This window comes from Phacochoerus africanus, chromosome 9 (genome assembly GCF_016906955.1).
Source record: "Phacochoerus africanus isolate WHEZ1 chromosome 9, ROS_Pafr_v1, whole genome shotgun sequence".
NCBI classification, from domain to species: domain Eukaryota; kingdom Metazoa; phylum Chordata; class Mammalia; order Artiodactyla; family Suidae; genus Phacochoerus; species Phacochoerus africanus.
Genome location: NC_062552.1, coordinates 47,388,882 through 47,401,087, shown reverse-complemented (window position 1 = coordinate 47,401,087; position 12,206 = coordinate 47,388,882). Strand labels below are relative to the sequence as shown.

At 46.3% G+C, this 12,206-nt stretch overlaps 1 protein-coding gene across 2 annotated transcripts in view; it reads right to left on the bottom strand.

Moving 5' to 3' along the window:
• Positions 1-12,206, bottom strand: part of PAQR8 (progestin and adipoQ receptor family member 8) — a 124,471-nt gene that overhangs the window by 35,885 nt on the left and 76,380 nt on the right. The window contains exon 2 of one of the 2 annotated variants that reach the window (XM_047797711.1): positions 9,676-9,948. The gene's annotated coding sequence lies outside the window, so the exon portion shown is untranslated. Of the gene's footprint in view, positions 1-9,086; positions 9,146-9,675; positions 9,949-12,206 lie in introns of those variants that run through there. The other variant, XM_047797710.1, reaches the window with a different exon arrangement.

The following is a 12,206-nucleotide window of genomic DNA, read 5'->3' as shown; positions in this document are numbered from 1 at the left end:
CCGCGGCACATGGAGGTTCATAGGCTAGGGGTCGAATTGGAGCTATAACCACCAGCCTAGGCCACAGCCACAGCAATGCAGGATCCGAGCTGCGTTTGCAACCTACACCACAGCTCACAGCAATGCCAGATCCTTAACCCACTGAGCAAGGCCAGGGATCGAACCTGCAACCTCATGGTTCCTAGTCGGATTCGTGAACCACTAAGCCACGACGGGAACTCCTAGCTCTAAGGCTCTAAAGCAACATTTTTCAAACTCTTTTGGCTGCAACCCATTAGAAGAAACGTATTTTACATCACAAGCAAGCATATACTCATCACTAAAACAAAAACTTAAAAAATAATACATATGCTACTCTGATTTTCTAAATTCAGTTTTTGTCTTTACTTTTTTTCCCCCAAATGCAGATCATTAATTTCACAAGGCATAGTCTTGACCCTCAGCTCTCACTGGGCATCAGAATCATCTGAGGAGAATTAAAAAACAAAAAACAAAAAACCAACCTGATGCCTAGGCCCCGCCCACAGAGATTCTGAATCAGTGGTTTGGGGTGGGGCTTGGCATTTGCCTTCTTAGAAAGCCCCAGTGATTCTATTGTACAGCCAGGACTGAGAACCACAGAACTGAAGGTTTTTAGCTCACAGCTGAAAAAACCACTGCGTTATTTACATTCCAGTCTGCTAAACGCTCTCAGAATGTCGCCCCACCCCCAGCCTGCTGAGGCTCCCCTGGTTACTCTGGATGGACCACTCATTCCTATGGCTCCAGTGCACTAGGAAAACACAGAAAAGCAAGAAGGTTAACGGAAGCTTATTTGTAGCCTCCCTTCTCCTCCCAGATGGCCAAGGAGCCCCCATGCAGAGCAAAAACTTCAGTGGATTTGGAATATCTTGGATATGTTAGTTCTTTATGGCCGCACCCGTGGCACATGGAAGTTCCTGGGCTGGGCATGGAACCCGCACCTCTGCAGTGACTGGAGCTACAGTCAGATTCTTAACCCGCTGCCGCCACAGCAGGAACTCCTGGGGTATTTTGTTAAAAGTGAAGGGGCTAGGAGTTCCTGTTGTGGCACAGCAGAAACAAATCCAACTAGAATCCATGAGGATGTGGGTTTGATCCCTGGCCTGGCTCAGTGGGTTAAAGATTTGGCATTGCTGGGACCTGTGGTGTAGTCGCAGACATGGCTTATATCTAGCATTGCTGTGGCTGTGGTGTAGGCTGGCAGCAGTAACTCCAATTTGACCCCTGGCCTGGAAACCTCCATGATGCTATGAGTATGGTCCCAAAAAGCAAAAAAAAAAAAAAAAAAAAATAAGGAAGGGACTCCCTCCAAGAACTTTTTGCTTAAGTAAGAGGGGTTTAGGAAAAGTAGAGAAACTACCAGATTGCCATGGCCTGCTCACCCAGCAGAGGCAGCTTGGACCTGCCGACAAGGTAGGCAGGCAGAGCCTAGAAGACAAGCTCAGTTGCTGGGCCTTTCCCACCTGGACTTCTCCTTCCAAGCGAGGTCTGGGGGACTGTCCTACTCACTTGGCTGGAGTGATCTGCAACCCACATTTAGCTGCCCACAGAACCAGGGCAGAACCTGGCCAGAATGCAGAGGAACTATAGACACTGGAGGCCCTAAGTCTGTGTCCCGGTTCTACTCCTGCACACATGGATGGGCTCAAGAAACCTGGGCTGGTTCTGTACACAATGGGTTCAAAAGCCAAAGCTGTCTGTTTAAATCATACTAAGCAGGCATAATACTAAGAGTTACCATTTACCGGGCAATTCTGTGTGCTAAGCACTTTGTATATACTCCCTCATCTAACGCAACGGTATCACTTCAGACCTGCATTTTACAGACACACTGATTAAGGAATTCACTCAGGGTGGTGCCAAGATACTAATGTAGGCAGATCCCTACCCTAGATTCCTTCTGATCTAGTCCAGGGTCTCTCAGAACTATAGACTTTTGGGGCCGGATAATCCTTCATTGTGAAGGGCTGCCCTGTACATTATATGATACCCAGCAGCATTTCTGGCCTCAACCAATTAGATGCCAGTAACCTCTATCCCCCTTCCAGATGTGAAATCAAAAACATCTCCAGGAGTTCCCATCATGGTTCAGTGGCTAACGAACCCAACTAGTATCCATGAGGATGAGGGTTCGATCCCTGGCCTCGCTTAGTGGGTTAAGGATCCAGTGTTGCCATGAGCTGTGCTGTAGGCTACAGACACAGCTCGGATCCAGCATTGCTGTGGCTTTGGCATAGGCTGGTAGCTACAGCTCCGATTGGACCCCTAGTCTGGGAAACTCCATATGCCACGGGTGCAGCCCTAAAAAGACAAACAAACAAAATCTCCAAACACTGCCAAATGTTCGGGTGTGGGCATGTGAAAAATCACCACCCCTGCTCCTTATTAAAAATCACTGCTCTAGTCTAAACCACCACATTGGACTGTTTCCTGGTACTTTACAAGTACATAAACCACCACTCAGAAGAGAGACAGTGAAAGGACCAAACACCACTATGCAGGTGATAGTCAGAACACCCCAGGCTATGGTACGACAATAATAGCACCTGATCATAGGGGCATATAATGGTCCCTCAGTATCTTTGAGGGATTTGTTCCAGAAACCCCTTTGGGTACCAAAATCCTCAGATGCTCAAATCCTTATATGCAATGGTGTAGGATTTGCATATAACCTACCCACATCTTCCCGTATACATTAAAACATCTCAGGATGACTTATAATACCTACTACAATGTAGTTGTTATATAAATAGTTGTGAATACAATTTAAATGCTATGTGAAGTAACTGCTATGTAAACAGCTGCCTGCCCAGGGCAAATTCAAGTTTCGGTTCTTGGAAATTTCTGGAAACTTTTTTCCTAAATATCCTTTGATGTTTCTTTCAAACCCATTCTAAGGCAAGACAAGGGAAATTTAAACTTAAAATTATGCTCTGCTTGCCCTTTGGCTTCTTCCCTCCCCTCTACTCTGCTTTGTGTATCTGCATTATGCATTAACTAGACTCCCCAATGGCAGAAATAGTTGCTCAAACCTAAAGACCAACTGTTCTTCTGACAGCCACGTACCTCCTTAGAAGATAACATTCCTTTGTCCGTCCTTAAGTGGCCAGGGTAACCTACCACATACCTTGTACCTGCAGATCCTTGCTGAGCTTTACGTATCATTTCCCTTGAAGACAGTGACTGATGCAGAATAGACTGCAGAGAACCTGGGAAGTATTGCGCCACACCTCACCTAATGGAAGTTCTTCCCTTAAAGAGCTTATGACCTTGTTGATATTATCAACTATATTACTTATATTCTGCCTATTTTGTAAGATTACCATTTCTTTTTTTTTTTGTCTTTTTTTGCTATTTCTTTGGGCCGCTCCCGCAGCATATGGGGGTTCCCAGGCTAGAGGTTGAATCGGAGCTGTAGCTGCCAGCCTACACCAGAGTCACAGCGACGCAGGATCCGAGCCGCGTCTGCAATGTACACCACAGCTCACGGCAACGCCGGATCCTTAACCCACTGAGCAAGGCCAGAGATCGAACCCGAAACCTCATAGTACCTAGTCGGATTTGTTAACCACTGCGCCACAACAGGAACTCCAGATTATCATTTCTTATATTATCAAATATGTGACTGGGCCTCTAATAAAATTAATGATGATTGGGCAACTTGAAAGAATTGATCAAAGATATAGTTCTATAAGATCAACGATTATCGATGGGGTAAGAAGCAACAAGAGGAAACCATTTCCTAGCCCATAACAGACTAGTGAGACAGGTGGTCGGGCTTTTGGCTACTGCTTTTTTTTTTTTTTTTTGTCTTTTTGCCATTTCTTGGGCCGCTCCCTCGGCAATATGGAGGTTCCCAGGCTAGGGGTTGAATCGGAGATGTAGCTGCCAGCCTATGCCAGAACCAGAGCAACGCAGGATCCGAGCCGTGTCTGCGACCTACACCACAGCTCATGGCAACGCCGGATTGTTAACCCACTGAGCAAGGCCAGGGATCGAACCCTCAACCTCATGGTTCCTAGTCGGATTCGTTAACCACTGCGCCACAATGGGAACTCCTTGGCTACTGTTAACAGGGCCTAGTCCGGCTATAGCACATTGAGTTGCCTGTCAAAGAAATCCTTGCCTGACCTGGGAATGAGAATTCATAGCACCATGGGACAACATGGTCACAAAATGCGTCCCAACCTTGGTCAAATTAAGACCATAAAGGGAGTTCCCATTGTGGTGCAGCAGAAACGAATCCAACTAGTATCCATGAGGTTGCAGGTTCCATTCCTGGCCTCGCTCAGGAGGTTAAGGATCTGGCATTGCCATGAGTTGTGGTGTAGGTCACAGATGAGGCTCGGATCTGCTGTGGCTGTGGCTGTGGTGTAGGCTGGCGGCTACATCTCTGATTAGACCCCTGGCCTGGGAACCTCCATATGCAGCAGGTGCGGGCCTAAAAAGAAAAGAAAAGAAAAGAAAAAAGACCAAAAGGGAAGGGACTGTAAAATAAAGAATGATGCCCACCATACATTTCTACAAGGATCAAGTCATTGGGCACTGCAGTCACGGACCTCTTCAGTCCACCCTGAAAGGAATTCAGGACAAAGATCAGGATGAGGCATTTTGTGCTGGGGGAAAACTGACAGAACTGGCCCTCAGGTATGTAAATATTTTCAGGAGAAAATTTGATGAATCCAGTTTCTTGCGTCTTCCCATACTTAGAAAAGCACTGAAACCATTAACTAAGATATCTGTTCCTTGCAAAGAGCAGTAACCTTCTACCAAGATGTGTGTCTAATTGCACATACCCCCTTCTCCACAATCCCAGCTACACTGGCCTCCTCTTTACCTTTTTGGAACAGTCCCCAGAGCTCTCTGAGGAGACAGTCCCCCAAGTTATAATCTTCAGGTTGGCTCGAATAAAGTGTTCCCTTTCTTTCTTAGGTTGACTATGGATTAATTTTTTGGTTGACATTTTGATCCATGGATGGTTGAATCTGAGGAGGCGGAGCACCCCCTCCAGACCCCACAGAGAGGGCAGACTTTACACTTCACTTTTGCAGCCGGATCTCCTATTATGGCATCTGAGTACAGAGCAGGACCTAAGCCTGGAAGAGTCAATCCATGTCAAAAAAAAAAACATGAACACCATTGAGAGATGCATATATTTAGCCTTCTCCAAGAAATTGAGGGAAAAGAACATATAGTAAAATCCATCTTAATCCTTAGCACTGTAAACCATTAGGAGGAAAAAACCTCTTGCTAATGCACTGTCCTAAGAGAGTCCATTGTGTGAACTTCTGGAGAAGCCTGTTTGTACCTCTGTCTCCTACACATACTTCTCTGAAACACAGAGAACTCACTAAATGCTGAACATTTCATGAAACATCTATTTGTAGTAACCCTAAGTCATTTGATTAAAATTAAGAAAATGTATATGTAAATATTTTGAATGAAATTCATAAACTGCAAAAAAAATGTCGTTATTTATGGAACAGCTGAGAACTTAGTACCAGGGTTCTCCCTCCGTGTCATTTATTTTTCAGGGCTGCACTCACGGCATATGGAGGTTCCCAGGCTAAGGGTCAAATTGGAGCTGTAGTTGCTGGTGTGCTCCACAGTCACAGCACCTCAGGATCCGAGGCATGTGTGCGACCTACACCACAGCTCACGGCGATGCCACATTCTTAACTCAGTGAGTGAGAACAGGGATTGAACCTGAGTCCTCATGGATGCTAGTCAGATTCGTTTCTGTTGAGCCAGGACGGGAACTCCTCCCTCTGTGTCATTTAAATGACAAAGAAACAAAAAACCAAAAAAACAAAAAAAACCCATAACACAGGATAAAAACTCCAGTCCAACTGAAACAACTGCTCCCCAGAAACATCCCTCTCAATATATGCCAAGAGAACTATAGCTCTTTTGGGAGAATAATATTTTATTGAATCAAAGAAAAAATTATAGGAGAAGCTTTTCAAAAATTTTCCTTCAGTTTTTCATCAAACTATTAAGACCTCATACACAACTGAAATAGGATGGTTTGTTTTTAAAAATATCTGAATTCAAAATAAAGGAGCTAGCTACAGTTGCTTTTTTTTTTTTTTTGTTTTTTTTGCCATTTCATGGGCTGCTCCTGCGGCATATGGGGGTTCCCAGGCTAGGGGTCCAATCGGAGTTGTAGCTGCCAGCCTACGATGGAGCCACAGCAACTCGGGATCGAGCCGCGTCTGCAACCTATACCACAGCTCACGGCAACGCCGGATCGTTAACCCACTGAGCAAGGCCAGGGATCGAACCCGCAACCTCATGGTTCCTGGTCAGATTCGTTAACCACTGAGCCACGACGGGAACTCCCATCTACAATTGCTTTTAAGGTCACTCTTCCAAAACTCCTGACAGGAGAGTAAAAACAAAGTGTTCTCGTGGACATAGTCATTTGCAAAGCTCAGCCAAAGAGAATATCATTACTTGGAAATGATAAATTTCTACTTGGCTTCAAAGGAATTTTAATATAAAACTTCCAACAGGCACTATTAATAACAAAAAGAACCTAGACCCTGTGGAGCACTGGTGATGTACGGGACACAGATCTCAGGGCTCTATAGGTATAAATCCTGTTTCATCTTCATCGCAGCCCCATGAGGTACCCACTCATTAGTATCTTTCTTTTAGAGAAAGCAAACTGAGGCCAAAAGAGATGAATAACTTGTCCAAAATCACAGCTAAATCAAGATTCAAGCCATGGCTGTAGGAAGCTTTAGATTATATAACCTGAAAAAAAAAATGGGGAATTTAGGGAAACAATGGCCGAAAAGGGATCTGTTCATTTTCCCCTGCTGTGTGCTATGGAATCCCAAAACTGAAATGGATTTTCAGAAACCATTCCCTTCCTCTTGATTCTCCATAGATCCTTTGGTACATAAAAATTCAAGTACCAGGCATTAACAACCCATGGGGTAAGTGATTTTCTGGGTAGCTTTTCATGAAAAACAAGTCTTTTGTTCATTTTGATTTCTGTAAAAACACACACAGTGCACAGTGAGGGAAACTGCCTGGTAAAGGGTACATGGAAGGGGAAGGGTAGCTTTTCATGAAAAACAAGTCTTTTGTTCGTTTTGATTTCTGGTAAAGGGTACATGGAAGGGGAAAAGAAAGGCTCCTTTTCCCCAGCCCAACAGGCCATAAGGTATGACAAGGTGTTATAGAGCCAGTTTTTAACACACACATCAGAGCACAAACACCCAAATGACTGTTGCATTTCCAAGCAACTACTTTACAATCTTAAACACACACCTACCCTTTTCTGGATGACCCCTGTAGAACTGCTAGTCCTTCAAGAGGACTTTCATTACTTTAATGGACATACTTCCTATTACAACTGCAATTCCCCACTGAAGTTGGCCCCACACACAGGGTTTGGCTGTTTCCCAGCTGAGGAAGGTTTGCCATTAACAGAGGCAAATCAGTAAATGTGTTGCCAGCTCTGAATGCAGCTCCAAAGCAGGAGCGCCAAGAGTATTCTGGGCAATGACAATATCACTAGAATTAGTACACAGCCAAGATGAGGCTTCTGAAGTGGAGAAATATGCATTTCATTGAATGTATAAATATGGGCATATTTGCTCTAATATTTGGATAAAGAACTGGAAGAATCAGCTAGCTTTAAGTCCAACTGGATAAATATGCTACTGCAATAATGATAATGCAGATTTGGGTGCAAGTTTCTGACGACTCCTTGATGGGGAAAAAAAAAAAAAAGCTTGTCCTGAAATGATACTTGTGAACGGAATAGATCACATTTCTGTTAATTTGCATAATTATTGAAGAGCTTTCCTTTTCATGAAGGGCCCAACATATGCTGGTTGCCAAAACAGTCTTTGGTTCTCCCAGGAAGCTCAAATCTCAGTGTGTATCACAAGATGGACCTGTACCTACAGCAGAGAAGGAGTGTGTGTGTGTTTGGGGGGGGGAGGGCGTCTTCCTCCAATGTCCTTCAAAGCCCAGGAAGCTTCAAAGGGAAAAATCTACTTAACAACTTCCAGGGCCCTGGGTCTCCCTGAATTAGCTGATATATCAAATAATTACACTAATTACCACATATAAATAACCACATAGGATACATGAGCATAAAATGTCAATATTACTTAACTAATTAAAGAGTCAGGCACCCAAGACAAGCAACGGAAGGACTAACAAATAATGCACTGTGTTATCCTCAGATAGACTCTAGGGTGCCCACCCACTAAGGTCCTAAAGCAGCCTAGCCCTGCCAGGGTGACCTGGTCAAGGGTGCAGCAGCTCCGGGCAGTCAAGGACAGTCCAGTTTCCATGCAGGTAACTTCCTTTTACAGTTTTGGATTGTTTCTGTTAATGACGGTAAAGGGAGCTCTCACCAAAAGAAACAATCCAAAACTGTATAACACTTCTTGTGTTTACTCTGCTCTGGAATGCAATGCATTTGTAGGTGGCGTGTGTATGTGTGTGTGCCCGCGCCTTCCTGATTTTCCTCCAGCTTTTACTCAGAAACAGCCTCACAAAATATAGGGGGCGGGGGCAGGGGAGCAAGTAGCACATGAGGATCTAACAATTATACACACCTTTAGCATGAATTATACTCACACACACAGGTAGAGCTTACCTGCGTGCTTGAAATCTCACTCTAGAACTATTGTCGTCTGGGTTTAACCAGACTTTTCTCATCAGATCCCTGGGCAAAATCACTTCTAACTCAGCTCCGAAATATGAGATGCAACCAGGAGCCAGATCGGCCCGCCTGTCTCGCTTTTGTGGGTCTCTGCCGGAGGGCCCAAAGGATGCACAGGGTCAGCGAGGTCCTTGCCCCGGCCAAATTCTTAACACTCCCCCAGCTAGTTAGGTGCGGGGTCTCCACCCGCCTTCCGTCTGGGGTGGCAAGTCTACTTTTTTCAAATGGGTTTCCTTTCGAGATTGCCATGAACCCATACCTCCGAGGAGGGCCGCGTCCCTTAGGCCGAGACCCCGAGTCCCTTGCTCCACCACCCACCCTGCCACCTCGGATCTCTGCCGCGGCGTTCCGTCCCTCCAATCCCCCATCTTACACAACAGAGCCAGCTGCTCTCCCCGGTTCTCTGCAAGACTCGGCTTCCTGCGTCCACCCTTTCGGAGAAGCCCCCTCCATCCTTCCCCGAAAGAGCCACTGGCCTCGCCCCACCCTATCCTTTCCGGGGCTCCCCTCCCTAGGGCTCCCCTCTCGCCCCGCCCGCCTCGGGCTTCCTCTCTCTGCTCTCTCCTCCCGGGTTCTGCTCCCCTCCGCCCTGCGGAGGGCGCCCCGAGTGCAGACAGAGCACCCCTTACGCTGCACCCCTCTGGAGCTCTCCAAAGCCAGGGTCCTGACCCTTCAGTCCTCCAGGCTCGGAGTCCGGGACGCCCCAACTTCACTTCTGACCCGCCGCCGCGCCCTCAGGGCTCCCAGACTCCCCAACATTGATTGGGGCAAGACTCCCCGCCCCTGAGCTCGGGTTCCTCCACATCGCGATGCCTCTCTGGACTGGGGGTCGGGGGCTCCCCAACATCGCGAACCTGACATCCCGGTAGTGGCACTCGGGGTCTCCCCAACAGCATGGTCCCGCCCCACCGCTCGCCCCGCGACGCGACGCGACGCGCCGCCCGCCAGCCCCAGGGACTCACCCGCAGAGTCAGCCCGCACTCCCAGCCCAGGATCCCGGCTTCCCGCAGGAGGCAGTGACCACGGCTGGAACTGCTCGGGGGAGCGGCCGGGAAGAAGGGACCGCGGGTGGGCGGGCTCCGCGCGGCTCCGCCCCTTCCCGGCCCGGGGGCGGGATGCGCAGACCCGCGCACCCACCGCCGCTGCCGGTGCCGCCGCCGGCGAGGAAGTTGACTGACGCCTCTTCCTTCCAGCCCAGGGTCAGGTCTCCACAATTCACTTTCGGCTGCTAAAGGCTGAGAGAAAAAGAGACACGTTAACCGAGGTTCTGTTCTTTCCTAGAACCCAGCCCAGGGATCATTTCCGAAGTCTTTCTGGAGGGGGGAGCAAATAGCAAACTTCATCTTTTAAGACTGCTTCCAAACTACTCTCGCCACCGGATTCTGCACATTCCGGGCCATTCTGTCTATGAAATCACGTTACAACACACCAAGGAGGGCGACTGCAGACACACTTTCTCGCCCATGAGATATACCCTCAAAGGACTCCCCCATGACATGCATCACACAAACACTTCTCTACAGTGACACCCTAGCATCCTCTTCCTGACCCCTGTCTCCTCTAGCGGGTCCTGATCAATGACCTACATATACAAGGCGCGGGGCGGGGGGTGGGGTGGTCAGGAGTGGAATTTCTAGGTTTGGTCCCAGACTTACCCTTCCCATCCACAAGGCTGTCTGTATTTTACCATAAGACAAATACACAAGATAAAAGAGCATCAATTAACAAATCAAATTGGCTTTGCTGTTAAAAAGCAGTCTTCAGGGAGGTCCCGTCGTGAATCAGCGGTTAATGAATCCGACTAAGAACCATGAGGTTGAGGGTTCGATCCCTGGCCTTGCTCAGTGGGTTAAGGATCTGGCGTTGCCGTGAGCTGTGGTGTAGGTTGCAGACGCGGCTCGGATCCCGCATTGCTGTGGCTCTGGTGTAGGTAGGCAGCTATAGTTCTGATTCAACCCCTAGCCTGGGAACCTCCATATGCCTCGGGTGCGGCCCTAGAAAAGGCAAAAAGACAAAAAAAAAAAAAAAAAAGCAGTCTTCAGGAGTTCTCTTGTGGCTCAGTGGGTTAAGGATCCTGGCTTGGGTCGCTGCTGTGGTGCAAGTTCCATCCCTGGCCCAGGAACTTCCACATGCCATGGGTGCAGGGAAAGAGAAAGAAAGAAAGAAAGAAGGAAGGAAGGAAGAAAGGCAGTCTTCATTATTGGAAAAAAAAAAAAAAGAAACCCATCAGATCCTAGGAAGATGGCCCACATCAGTGCTTCTGTGCTGCAGTGTTAGAAGTTCATTTAATTCATTTCATTGCCCTGCTGAAACACACAGGCTCCACAATGGTCTGTTGATACCAGGCACTTTTCCACTATAACATCCTGCTTGAATAATGGTTTGAACAATACCTCACATTTGTATGTTTCACTTTTCAAAACATTTTAAAATCCATTATTTTATTTATCCTTAGCAAAACATCATATAGTAAATACAGTAGGTTATCCAGCTGGGATTATTAGAATTCCATAAATGAAGACATTTAGACTCTAAGCAGTTAAACAGAGTCAAGGACATGGTCTTCAAGCCATTGCTCTTCCTATAGAACCATGGCTGAGGGCACATAGCTGCTAGTGGAAATGTCCCAGGAGGCCTTTGGCAGATTTGTCCTCTCCATCTCTGCGTCATCCTCAGTTATCAGGGAAATCTATGCTCACAAAAACTTGAGCCTTCATTATTAACAGGCATTTATTTTTCAACCAGAGATTGTAAATGTACATCAGGGCTGATGAAGAGGAGATAAAAGCCCCTTATCTTCCTCTCCCTGCCACTATAAAAACAGTTAAAAGTCAGCAAGTATGAAGGCCCAACTATAGGCCCCCTTGGGGCAGGAGTTCTGTTTACAAGTGGTGCTGTCCAGAGCCATTATATGAGATTGGTGGTTTCCCATCCTTCATGCTTTAAAAAAACAAAACTGTGGTTAAACAGACTGTCTTCTCCCAAATGTATATCTTGCCTCCTTTGTGGTGGATTAACTGAAGATAGGTACTTAAGTTTATTTCTGGGCTTTTTATTTGTTCCATCTAGGTGTCTGTTTTTCTGCAACATGGTATTTTGATCACTATAGCTTTGTGGTATGTCAGAAATCTGAGAAGATTAAATCTCCAGCTTTGTCCTTTTTTTTCCCCCAAGATTGCTTTGATAATTCAGTCTTTTGTGGTTCCATATAAATTTTAGGGTTATTTGTTCCATTTCTGTGAAAAATGTCCTGGGTATTTTGATAGGCACTGCATTAAATCTGTAGATTGCTTTGGGTAATATGACCAAAGCAATATATAATTCTAGATTATATTAATTAATTAATATTAATTCTTATAACCCAAGAGAACAGGATAGATTTCCATTTCTTTGTATCAGCTTCAATTTCTTTCATCGATATATTGTAATTTTCAGAGTATAGGTCTTTCACCTCCTTGGTTAAGTTTAATCATAACTATTTTATCCCTTTTGC